Consider the following 13,405-nt stretch of genomic DNA (forward strand, 5'->3'; position numbering starts at 1 on the left):
CTGACGTTTTTACGTGATCTCGGATGCGCCATGTTGCTTAAGAAATCACATGCCAAGCTGTAAAATGAGTCCTTGTATTGCCTGACGTTTTTACGTAATCTCAGATGCTCTGTTGCTTAAGACGTCACATGCCAAGCTGTAAAATTAGTTTTTTGATTGGCTGATGTTTTTACTCGATCTTGGATGCGCCATGTTGCTTAAGACGTCACATGCCAAGCTGTAAAATGAGTTTTTTGATTGGCTGACGTTTTTATGGAATCTCGGATGCGCCATGTTGCTTAAGATCTTGATAAAGGCCCAAGCGGCTGAAACGCGTAGAATTTTGCTCACTCTTTGGAAACATTGCTACAGTTGGATATATCACTAAAGTCGGATATAGTGCAGTTGGTTGGGTACTTTGAACTAATCATAAGCATGTGCAGTTCTATAAGTATAATTCCTAACCCATGATCTGATCACTTTCCTTCTTTATATTTGTATATTGACGCTGTGAATAAAAGACAGCAGTCACTCATCTAATAATCCACCCTGCTCCAACTTTGCTCCGGAACCACTCTGAGGTGGTTAATCACTACGGCGGATCTGTACACAGAATACAAGGATTTTCACCTCCACGCTTACATTCTATCTAGCGTATTTAACACGCACCTTGGGCTACCGAAAAGCCACAGAGCTGGTACATAAGGATACATCCAAGTTCAGGACACGGACATCCAATCACAGTTAAAGTTATGGTCGGAACTTTGATATATTAACCATAACCTACTGCCAATAACCATAGACTGTCTCTGAAGCAGGAGACAAAGAAAAAAAGAAAAAATCACTATAGGTTTTAACACTGAGAGTCTCGATCCATTCCAGCAGTGAATATACCTAAGTAATCTGTATGTAAGGTAACTATATTCACGCACATTATATGCACATGCATGGTGAATATTGCACCTTTTCTTAGAGTTTATTATATTAAATGTGTAACAATTCTTTGTTATCCCATATTAATTGTTTTTAACTATTTTTATGTATATGATGCCGGCATCGAACTATAATAACTTGTAAATTTGACTCTTTGACATTATACTTTTATTAAAACCATTATTACTAGTCACAGTTTTATATTGATATTATTGTGTAAGGTATTATTGCTTTAGTCATTACTCTTAGGAAAAGAGAAATTATCTTTGTATTGCTCTTTTAAGCTTTAATTTAGTGCTAACCCCAAACACCCCTTCACCAAGCTGTAAAATTAGTTTTTTGATTGGCTGACGTTTTAACTCGATCTTGGATGCGCCATGTTGCTTAAGACGTCACATGCCAAGCTGTAAAATTAGTTTTTTGATTGGCTGACGTTTTTACGGAATCTCGGATGCACCATGTTGCTTAAGACGTCACATGCCAAGCTGTAAAATGAGTTTTTTGATTGGCTGACGTTTTTATGCAATCTCGGATGCGCCATGTTGCTTAAGACCTCACATGCCAAGCTGTAAAATGAGTTTTTTGATTGGCTGACGTTTTTACGCAATCTCGGATGCGCCATGTTGCTTAAGACGTCACATGCCAAGCTGTAAAATTAGTTTTTTGATTGGCTGACGTTTTTACGCGATCTCGGATGCACCTTTGATTGGATGCCGTTTTTACGCGATCAAGGATGCGCCTTTGATTGGATGCCATTTTTACGCAATCAAGGATGCGCCTTTGATTGGATGCCATTTTACACGATCAACGATGCGCCATTTTAATTAAGACGTCACATGCCAAGGTGTTAAATCCGTCTAAATGGATTATGTAGTCCCGCAATATTTGATTTTGCATGTAAAATAAACGAATGAAAGCAATATATTTTCCTGCATAAGATATTTTGGGGGGTAGTTATCAAGCCGTCTACTTTTCTGACTTCGCCGGCCCAATACGTCCGCCTAAGCTCGCCTACCTTCGCCGCCGCGGACCTGAAAAAATACGCCTAAGTTATCAAATAAAGCTGTCAAAAAGCCGCGGGGCGATGAGCAGCGGACTGTGACAGTTATCACTCATCCGATCTCGCTGCCCTTCGGCTTTTTCCCAGCTTTATTGCTAGCCTGTCACTAAGCACTCACACTAAACTGCACTGTTCTACCCCCTATACCGGCGCCCCCGGAGCCCCCCGCAACTAAATAAAGTTACTAACCCCTAAACCGCCGCTCCTAGACCCCGCCGCAACTCTTATAAATGTATTAACCCCTAAACCGCCGCTCCTAGACCCTGCCGCAACTCTTATAAATGTATTAACCCCTAAACCGCCGCTCCCGGACACCGCTGCCACCTACAGTATACCTAGTAACCCCTATCCTTCCCCCCCTACACCGTCGCCCTCTATTATAAAATTATTAACCCCTATCCTGCTGATCCCGCACCTCTCCGCAACTAAATAAATAGTTTAACCCCTAAACCGCCGCTCCATGAACCCGCCGCAACCTATATTAAACCTATTAACCCCTATCCTGCCCCCCCTACACCGTCGCCACCTATAATAAATTTATTAACCCCTAATCTGCCCCCCCTACACCGTCGCCACCTATAATAAATTTATAAACCCCTATCCTGCCCCCCACTACGCCGCCGCCACTGTAATACAATTAGTAACCCCTAAACCTAAGTCTAACCCTAACCCTAACGCCCCCCTAACTTAAATATTAATTAAATAAATCTAAATAAATTAATTCTTATTAACTAAATGAATCCTATTTAAAACTAAATACTTACCTTTAAAATAAACCCTAATATAGCTACAATATAAATAATAATTATATTCTAGCTATCTTAGGATTTATATTTATTTTACAGGTAACTTTCAATTTATTTTAACCATGTACAATAACTATTAAATAGTTATTAACTATTTAATAGCTTACCTAGCTAAAATAAAGAGAAATGTACCTGTGAAATAAATCCTAACCTAAGTTACAATTACACCTAACACTACACTATACTTTAATAAATTATTCCTATTTAAAAATAAATACTTACCTGTAAAATAAACCCTAAGATAGCTACAATATAATTAATAATTATATTATAGCTATCTTAGGATTTATATTTATTTTACAGGTAACTTTGTATTTATTTTAGCTAGTTAGAATAGTTATTAAATAGTTATTAACTATTTAATAACTACCTAGCTAAAATAAATACAAAATTACCTGTAAAATAAATCCTAACTTAAGTTACAATTAAACCTAATACTACACTATCATTAAATTAACTAAATAAACTACCTACAAATAACTACAATTAAATACAATTACATAAACTAACTAAAGTACAAAAAATAAAAAAAGCTAAGTTACAAAAAATAAAAAAATAAGTTACAAACATGTTAAAAATATTACAACAATTTTAAGCTACTTACACCTAATCTAAGCCCCCTAATAAAATAACAAACCCCCCCAAAATAAAAAAATGCCCTACCCTATTCTAAATTAAATAAATTTCAAAGCTCTTTTACCTTACCAGCCCTTAAAAGGGCCATTTGTGGGGGCATGCCCCAAAGAAAACAGCTCTTTTGCCTGTAAAAGAAAAATACAACCCCCCCCAACATTAAAACCCACCACCCACATACCCCTAATCTAACCCAAACCCCCCTTACAAAAACCTAACACTAATCCCCTGAAGATCATCCTACCTTGAGTCGTCTTCACTCAGCCGAGCCACCGATGGAACTGAAGAGGACATCCGGAGCGGAAGAAGTTAATCCTCCAAGCGGCGCTGAAGAAATCTTCCATCCGATGAAGTCATCATCCAGGCGGCGCTGAAGAAAAGTCTTCGATCCGGCCGATGTCATCTTCAAAGAGGCGCTGAAGAGGTCTTCTATCCGGGCGAAGTCATCTTCCAAGCCGGGTCTTGAATCTTCCTTCCGCCGACGCGGAACCACCTTCTTCACTGACGGACTACGATGAATGACGGCTCCTTTAAGGGACGTCATCCAAGATGGCGTCCCCTCAATTCCGATTGGCTGATAGGATTCTATCAGCCAATCAGAATTAAGGTAGGAAAATCTGATTGGCTGATGGAATCAGCCAATCAGATTCAAGTTCAATCCGATTGGCTGATCCAATCAGCCAATCAGATTGAGCTCGCATTCTATTGGCTGATCGGAACAGGTAGCCAATCAGATTTTTCCTACCTTAATTCCGATTGGCTGATAGAATCCTATCAGCCAATCGGAATTGAGGGGACGCCATCTTGGATGACGTCCCTTAAAGGAGCCGTCATTCGTCGTAGTCCTTCGGTGAAGAAGGTGGTTCCGCGTCGGCGGAAGGAAGATTCAAGACCCGGCTTGGAAGATGACTTCGCCCGGATAGAAGACCTCTTCAGCGCCTCTTTGAAGATGACATTGGCCGGATCGAAGACTTTTCTTCAGCGCCGTCTGGATGATGACTTCATCGGATGGAAGATTTCTTCAGCGCCGCTTGGAGGATTAACTTCTTCCGCTCCGGATGTCCTCTTCAGTTCCATCGGTGGCTCGGCTGAGTGAAGACGACTCAAGGTAGGATGATCTTCAGGGGATTAGTGTTAGGTTTTTGTAAGGGGGGTTTAGGTTAGATTAGGGGTATGTGGGTGGTGGGTTTTAATGTTGGGGGGGGGGTTGTATTTTTCTTTTACAGGCAAAAGAGCTGAACATTTTGGGGCATGCACCCACAAATGGCCCTTTTAAGGGCTGGTAAGTTAAAAGAGCTTTGAAATTTATTTAATTTAGAATAGGGTAGGGCATTTTTTTATTTTGGGGGGTTTGTTATTTTATTAGGGGGCTTAGATTAGGTGTAAGTAGCTTAAAATTGTTGTAATATTTTTAACATGTTTGTAACTTATTTTTTTATTTTTTGTAACTTAGCTTTTTTTATTTTTTGTACTTTAGTTAGTTTATGTAATTGTATTTAATTGTAGTTATTTGTAGGTAGTTTATTTAGTTAATTTAATGATAGTGTAGTATTAGGTTTAATTGTAACTTAGGTTAGGATTTATTTTACAGGTAATTTTGTATTTCTTTTAGCTAGGTAGTTATTAAATAGTTAATAACTATTTAATAACTATTCTAACTAGCTAAAATAAATACAAAGTTACCTGTAAAATAAATATAAATCCTAAGATAGCTATAATATAATTATTAATTATATTGTAGCTATCTTAGGGTTTATTTTACAGGTAAGTATTTATTTTTAAATAGGAATAATTTATTAAAGTATAGTGTAGTGTTAGGTGTAATTGTAACTTAGGTTAGGATTTATTTCACAGGTACATTTCTCTTTATTTTAGCTAGGTAAGCTATTAAATAGTTAATAACTATTTAATAGTTATTGTACATGGTTAAAATAAATTGAAAGTTACCTGTAAAATAAATATAAATCCTAACATAGCTAGAATATAATTATTATTTATATTGTAGCTATATTAGGGTTTATTTTAAAGGTAAGTATTTAGTTTTAAATAGGATTCATTTAGTTAATAAGAGTTAATTTATTTAGATTTATTTAATTAATATTTAAGTTAGGGGGGCGTTAGGGTTAGGGTTAGACTTAGGTTTAGGGGTTAATAATTTTATTACAGTGGCGGCGGCGTAGTGGGGGGCAGGATAGGGGTTAATAAATTTATTATAGGTGGCGACGGTGTAGGGGGGGGCAGATTAGGAGTTAATAAATTTATTATAGGTGGCGACGGTGTAGGGGGGGCAGGATAGGGGTTAATACATTTAATATAGGTTGCGGCGGGTTCAGGGAGCGGCGGTTTAGGGGTTAATACATTTATTATAGTTGCGGTGGGCTCCGGGAGCGGCGGTTTAGGGGTTAATATGTATAGAGTAGCTTGCGGTGGGCTCCGGGAGCGGCGGTTTAGGGGGTAATAACTTTATTTAGTTGCGGCGGTGTAGGGGGGACAGATTAGTGGTGTTTAGACTCGGGGTACATGTTAGGGTGTTAGGTGCAGACATCTCCCATAGGAATGAATGGGATGTCTGTCAGCAGCGAACTTGTACTTTCGCTATGGTCAGACTCCCATTGATTCCTATGGGATCCGCCGCCTCCAGGGGTGGCGGATTGAAAACCAGGTACGCTGGGCCGTAAAAGTGCCGAGCGTACCTGCTAGTTTTTTGATAACTAGCAAAAGTAGTGAGAATGTGCCGCACTTGTGTGCGGAACATCTGGAGTGACGTAAGAATCGATCTGTGTCGGACGGAGTCCGGCGGATCGATGCTTACGTCACAAAATTCTACTTTTGCCGGTCTCGAGACTTTGATAACTAAGGCGTATCAGCCTCGCCACAAATACGCTGCGGAATTCCAGCGTATTTGAGGTTGACGCCTTGATAACTACCCCCCTTTGAGGCAAGTGCAAATCCATGAATATACTCCATCTTGTTTAACATGTGTGTCAACAATATTTTCCTTTTTATAAATTATGACTGTGTTGTGTTTAATTTTCTACATATCTAATTCCTAAAGATTTGCTATTGTATTTGAATCAAGTAATCAGTACGCATTAACCTTTATCATATGATAAATATATGAGATGCCTACTTATTCTAGATGTTATGTCGTGGTATTTTTCATGAAAGGGACATTATACACTCATTTTATCAACACATATATGATTTTTAGATCTATTTATATAGTACTTTTTTAAAAAATAAATGTATAGTTTTGCTTATGTTTAAATAAGATTGCTGTGATTTTATGACTCCTACACAAGCCTCAAAGTTTGATGTGAGTACCATCAGCTACCTTCTCCAGCTTGCTCCTGTTTGTGTAAAGTGTCTTTTCATATGCAAAGGAAGGGGGGATTGTATTATTTCCCACTTGGAATGGGCTTTCAAGCTAACTTTTCAACATAGCTAAACAGATTTTCTAAGTAAGTCTTTAAACCGTTTTCTCATGGATTTTGATATCAGTATCTGGGCATCTTGTTCTTTATATTAGTGTCTATTACATGCAGTTCTCTGAAAATGAGTGTATACTGTCCCTTTATTGTAAATGCTCAGTATTGTGTCATGTATGAGTTCCACATTGTTAATCTACAAATATATTAGTGTGAGCATATATTTATAAAGTAACTCTTAAAAGGACTTGAAACCATATTCATTCTAAAGGAAATGTCTTTCTTAATTCAAACACAATAATGTATCTTTAATAAAATAGACTTTATTTAACACGTCAATAGAAATATGGCATACAAGCTTAGTATCCTATTCAATTATTTTCTTGTTTAGATATATAGATGTAGATATATCAACAATCCCTAAGGATTAGTATGTGTTAGCATATGTTCTTGTTTAAAGGGACAGTCAAGTCAAGAAAAACAGTAATGATTTTAATGTCCAAAAATGCAATTTTTTAAAAATATATCTCAAACGTTTATCACCAATTTATCTTAGTTCTCTTGTTATTCTAAGTTAATAGCTAAACCTAGGAGCTTCATCTGCTCATTTCTTAGAGCTTGAAGAGTGCATCTAATCTGAATGCATTTTGACCACTAGAAGTAATTTTTAAAAAATTTCATATAGAAAACATTGAGCTTATGCAGTACAGTTACCCTGGATTGATTAGTGATTGGCTGAAATGCCGCTCTGTCAAAAGAAGTGAAATAAGTGGTCATTTTTCAGAGGTATAGATACAAGGTAAATCACAGAAGTAAAACGTGTATTTCTCTAAGCCTGGTTTTTCCAAACTTGATAATGCGTAATAAAGTGTTTTCTTTGTAAACAACAATAATGTTATGGCTGTCCCTTTAAGCTGAGTTGTTGGCATTCAAACAGTGATATGCCATTATGTATAAGTGTAATGGTAATTTTGTTTGAGATTAGGGAAACAGTTTTGACATCACATCACAGAAGCTAATCAATGTAATCAACAAGGATAGGTATGTGATGATGTGGTCTCCACACACTTGTAAACCACACTCTGCAAACAATCTGCCTCCATGTACCCGGTCCCATAGAAGCAGATTATATACAGAGTGTGGTCCACAAGTGTAAAAAGACCAAATCATCACATACCTATCCATTACACATTAAATAAATAAAAATATATATCCCAAAAAATACTTACTTCCTCTTCCTTCCCCTCTTCCCACGAGACTGAGGCTCTGGGGGGGGGGGAAACTGCCCCCTCCGACGAGTTCTCATCTGAGATGTTTGGGGAAGAGGGGAAGGAGGAGTACTGGGATCACCCGGCTGAGGAGGAGATTGAGGAGTACCAGGAGCAGATGGCCCAGGAGCAGATGGCCCAAGAGCAGATGGTCCAGCAGCAGATGGCGCGTTATGCGCCTCCAGGAGGACCTGCAATATATCTCTGAGACTATACAAGTTCTCTCTTTGGTCTTGGCAAAGCTCTCTTTGTTCTTGGATAAGCTCTCTTTGGTCTTGTCGGATGGCATTAATTGCTTCTGTCAGCTGGATTCTGCTTTCCACATTTTCCCTCCGGGAGGCACGCATCTCTTCCAGAAAATCTCTTAATATCTGCACCTCTGCTATCTCCTCCTGAGGGGCTGCTGGTTCACGGCGGGCTGCTGGTGCATGGCGGGCTGGTGGTGCAGGAGGGGCTGGTGGTGTACGAGGGGCTGCTGGTGCACGAGGGGCTGCTGCAGGGATCTCTTCTGCAGTGGGGGTTTCTTCCGAGGATGAGTATAGAGGCATGTCTTCCATGTCTCCCCGAGATGGCGAGTCATCTCCACCACTCTCATACCTGGGTGAAGGAGGAGCCTGTAGTTGCTGTGCTGCCTCCTCCCCAGACTCTGTATATTGTAAAAAGAATGAAATCGATATATTAGCATAGTTCCAAATAAAGATGTAAATGCTTTTGCTTACAATAGAATTACAAATGCAGCCTCATTAATCCAGTTTCAAATATAAAAATCAATACGATTTCCGCATTTTCCAAACCGTGTTTCTGATATCTATATGGTCAATCTGAATGTGTTTTTGCCTTTGTTTTCAGTCTGTTTAAATGCATGCCTAATCTGTAGACTAGATACTAATGTAATCGCAATGTAATTGTGAATGCGTTTACGTAATAATGTGTAAAAAAGAGTAATTGCGTTAATCATATCCTTAAATACATTCTTTATTTTTGATGTAAAGAGATTATTAAATGAGCTGACCGGCAGATGAGAGTGGTAGGTTCCCGGTATCGACTCCTCTGATCCCGACTATTGCCACCTCAGAGATGCTGGGACGCAACAATTCCTCCCATCGGTAATACTCCACAGTCATTTCAGGACCGCCACCGGTCCCTGTTAGGTATTGGTACTCCCTCGACATCTTTCTTTTGGAGTTTCATTTTGCAGTCCCAGTAGCGATGCTTTATAGACTCGACATCCCTGTTATGGACCCCCACTGCATTAACTGCATCCCTGATCTCCAGCCATAGTTTCCTTTTCTTCCTAGGGGTGGTCTTCTGAGCCTGCAGCCTCCTAGCCCTCTCTATATAAGCCTATATGAGGGCCTCCATCTCCTCCATAGTATATCTCGCCTCCCTAGTCAGCTTGGCTTTCCCTTGTGATGGTGTCCTCTGTTTCCCGGACTGTGAAGCATTACGCTGGCCACCACTGGGCCCAGCCACTTGTTCATCTTGAACAAAGTGGCCTGGTCCACCCACTGCTTCCTCCTGCCCTTCCTCCATCCCTTCCTGTTCCCCTTCCTGTCCTGTTCCTCTTCCTCTCCCTCTCCCCCTCTCCTGACTAAGCTCCTGCCTGACCTCCTCTACAACCTCTTGTCTGAACTGATTATTGAGGAACTCTAATAGTTGCGGGCTAATCTGCCCCATATCCCCCCCTCCCGACATACTCCAACGAAAAGTGAATGTGCCCAAATGAAAGGGGGTCAAAATAAATAAATAAATGCAAAAAAGGTGCTCAAAGTGTGAAAGGGATATAAATAAAAGAGGGTAAGGAGTATTTAACAAACAAAAATGTATAAGAAGACTAAAATGAGGATATGTAAACAAAATCTAACTATGGGATGGGTATGGGCTTAAAGGGAATGGGGTATGAGCTTACAGGGAATGGGGTATGGGCTTACAGGGAATGGGGTATGGGATGAAAGGGAATGGGGTATGGGATGAAAGGGAATGGTATTACAGGGAATGGGGTATGTATTGTAGTATGAGAGGGGATGGGGTATGGAGTGTATGTAGTGTTATTGATAAGTGTATGTATGTATTGAATGTGTTTGCGTGTAAATGTGTTAAGTATACAGAAAAACCACTTGCACACTCACCCAAACCAACTCTTGCTCACTACCGCTCTCTCACTATCTCACACTACCACTAACTAACTCTCACACTACCACTAACTGACACTACCACTAACTTACACTACCACTAACTTACACTACTACTAACTAACTCTCTCACACTACCACTAACTAACTCTCACAATAACAATAACTCACACTAACACTAACTCTCACAATAACGCACTAAATCTCTCTCCTCTCTAATATCACAAAACCCTCTAGCAACACAGTCAAAGAAGCCATGCTTGTGGCGTGCTTATATACCCTATATAAATGTTTAATGATGTACCGGTTTGCCTTGTAAATTATGTTCAGGTGTGCTTTGTTAGTAATTAGTATCTGTGCAGTGTGTATTAGTTGTGTGAATTTGCGCATGCTCATATTGAGTTAGTATTTGTGGAATGTGTAGAATGCGATGATGTCATAGTGATCGTTTTGCATAACATTCTCCAAAAGTATTATGTGTAAATATAAATGTTGATTTGTGATTGTGTAGTATTTGTGAAGTGTTATAAATGTTTGTTTGTACTAATGTTCCGTAATCTTGAATGCGAATGTTTTGTTTGTGTATGCGTGTGCAATTCTTTTTTCGTGTTGTTCTGTTCCATGTTGCAGGATCGTAAGTTATATCTGTATTTCTCGTTTAGTGTAAATGTTTTTCTTTTTTTTTGTTTTCCGATTGTGAATGTGTAATGCGTATGTGCTATGTTGCGTGATTGTTGTTTGTACATTTGCTGTGTGTTTTTGTTGTGCATTATGTGGTATATGTAATATGACAGAGCAGTGCATATTTCTCGCGAGATCGAGTGTTAGCTGAAAAATGCGTGCTTCTTTGATTTCTCATTGATCTCTATGGGAGAATGATTAACGCGGCAATGATTAAGCTTCTTAAATAAACGCGGTAGTTGTGTTACCGCGACGTGTTACGAGGTTGTTTTGAAACTCGTAATACCTATGTTAAGAAAAGTGTGCAAAGGAAATAAAATACACGTAACTAACGCACCCCCCCAACGCAAAACTCGTAATCTAGCCGTATGATAGCAAGAGAATGAAGAAAAATTGATAATAGGAGTAAATTAGAAAGTTGCTTAAAATTGCATGCTCTATCTGAATTTGTGTTCAGCGTCCCTTCAAACTATAAAATACATCAGTAAGGGCTAGATTATGAGTTGCATGATAACTGTTGCGCACGAGCGAAAAAGAGTTTGCCACACCTCTTTGTACGCAATGGAAGTAGCATGCGTATTACAGGTTGAAATTAAATACGTTCGCGTAAGCAAAATTTAATTTAATGTGTGTCAGAATAGTGCGACTTCAGAGCGCTAATTAACTGTTATGCTCCACTAAAAAGTTGCACAAAACACATCAAAATTATATTTCAAAGTACAGTTACACTCATAATAACACTGTCTAATAAAAATGATTTTTTTTTAAAAGTTTACAATAAAAAGTTATAAGGGCTCAAAGATATGAGGTCTCAGGTGTTAGAAACAATAGCATGCAAATGACTTTAACATAGAGATGCATACATACACATGTCTAAATATGTACATATATATATATATATATATGTGTGTGTTTGTGTGTGTGTACATATGTTTTTATGTATTATATGTGTATATATGTTTTTAAACACACACATATATACACATATAAATATATATATATATACATATATAGAAATGTATTTGCCCTTTACAGTCACATAGCTGAAAACATGAAAAAGCATATTTATGCAATTTTTATATTCGATAAGTGTTTAACTATGTATTTAATGTAAATATTTTACATTCCAAAGTTCGTCACATAAGGAAATATGTTCTAAGTATTAAGGGATTAAATGCTTACCGGGGCATTTACAGGAGTAAAGGGCAACAATTTAACTTAACTTACTAACTTATACAACAATATAAACAATCATAAATAAAGACACAGGCCACTTCTTAATGGGAAAATTTTGACCGTCACGGGTAAAATTTTTATTAAACTAACTTTATTAACTTTTTAAACAGCAGAACCGGAAATGGTGGCATAGAGCTAAATAAGGCCCAGAACAGCAAGGAGGTCAACGGAATCGAGCAGCAGAGGGGTCTCTGCTCAAAGGAAATGACGCTGAGGGGTTGCAGATATCACGTGACCATCCCCCAATGGGGAGAGAGGGGGGTTACCTCACATGCACATAAGGCCTACCACCCCTCCCCTTTATGGCCACCACTTACCCCTAGCGACCTTTTCCTGCACAACAGGACCGAGACCTCCCACCGCCAGGGTGTAATTTCTTAATCTTCACCTGAAAAGGATTCTCAGCTACCAAGCCGCTCGAGCCGCATAGTCAGAGATGGGAGATTACTAAATTTACTGCTATGGACTTATCAGAGGCCTAGGTTGATTAGCCATAGCCCTGCAATTAGCATGGGAGCCGCCATTGATAAGACAAGGGGATTCGGGAGGGAGGGGAAAACACTTCACAGCCTGGATCGGATGGAGAAGAGGAAGTTGGAAGGGGAACCTCAGCTTTTAACAAGGTAAGGAGGGGCCTACCCTGACCTGCAACAATGGTGCACCTAGAACCCAACCCTCTATCTCCTATCCCACTTTTCTGCAGCCTTAACCCTTAGCCTGCTACAGGCCCATGCTGGGCCCAACACGAATTTAAGGGATTAAATGCTTACCGGGGCGTTACCAGGAGTGAAGGGGAACAATTTAACTTAACTTACTAACTTATACAACAATATAAACAATCATAAATAAAGACAAAGACCACTTCTTAATGCGAAAATTTTGACCGTCACAGGTCAAATTTTTATTAACTAACTTTATTAACTTTTTAGCCAACAGAACCGGAAATGGAGGCATAGAGCTAAATAATGCCCTGAACAGCAAGGAGGTCAACGGCCCAACGGAAACGAGCAGCAGAGGGGTCTCTGCTCAAAGGAAATGACGCTGAGGGGTTGCAGAGATCACGTGACCAATCCCCAATGTGCACATGAGGCCTACCACCCCTCCCCTTTATGGCCACCACTCACCCCTAGCGACCTTTTCCTGCGCAACAGGACCGAGACCTCCCTCCACAAGGAGCATCACCAATGCTCTTGCCGCCACCACCACAACCCGACTTACAGGAAGGGTGAAATCGCTCTTTGAATGTCCT

Source organism: Bombina bombina, chromosome 2, assembly GCF_027579735.1.
Source record: "Bombina bombina isolate aBomBom1 chromosome 2, aBomBom1.pri, whole genome shotgun sequence".
In the NCBI taxonomy this organism is placed as follows: domain Eukaryota; kingdom Metazoa; phylum Chordata; class Amphibia; order Anura; family Bombinatoridae; genus Bombina; species Bombina bombina.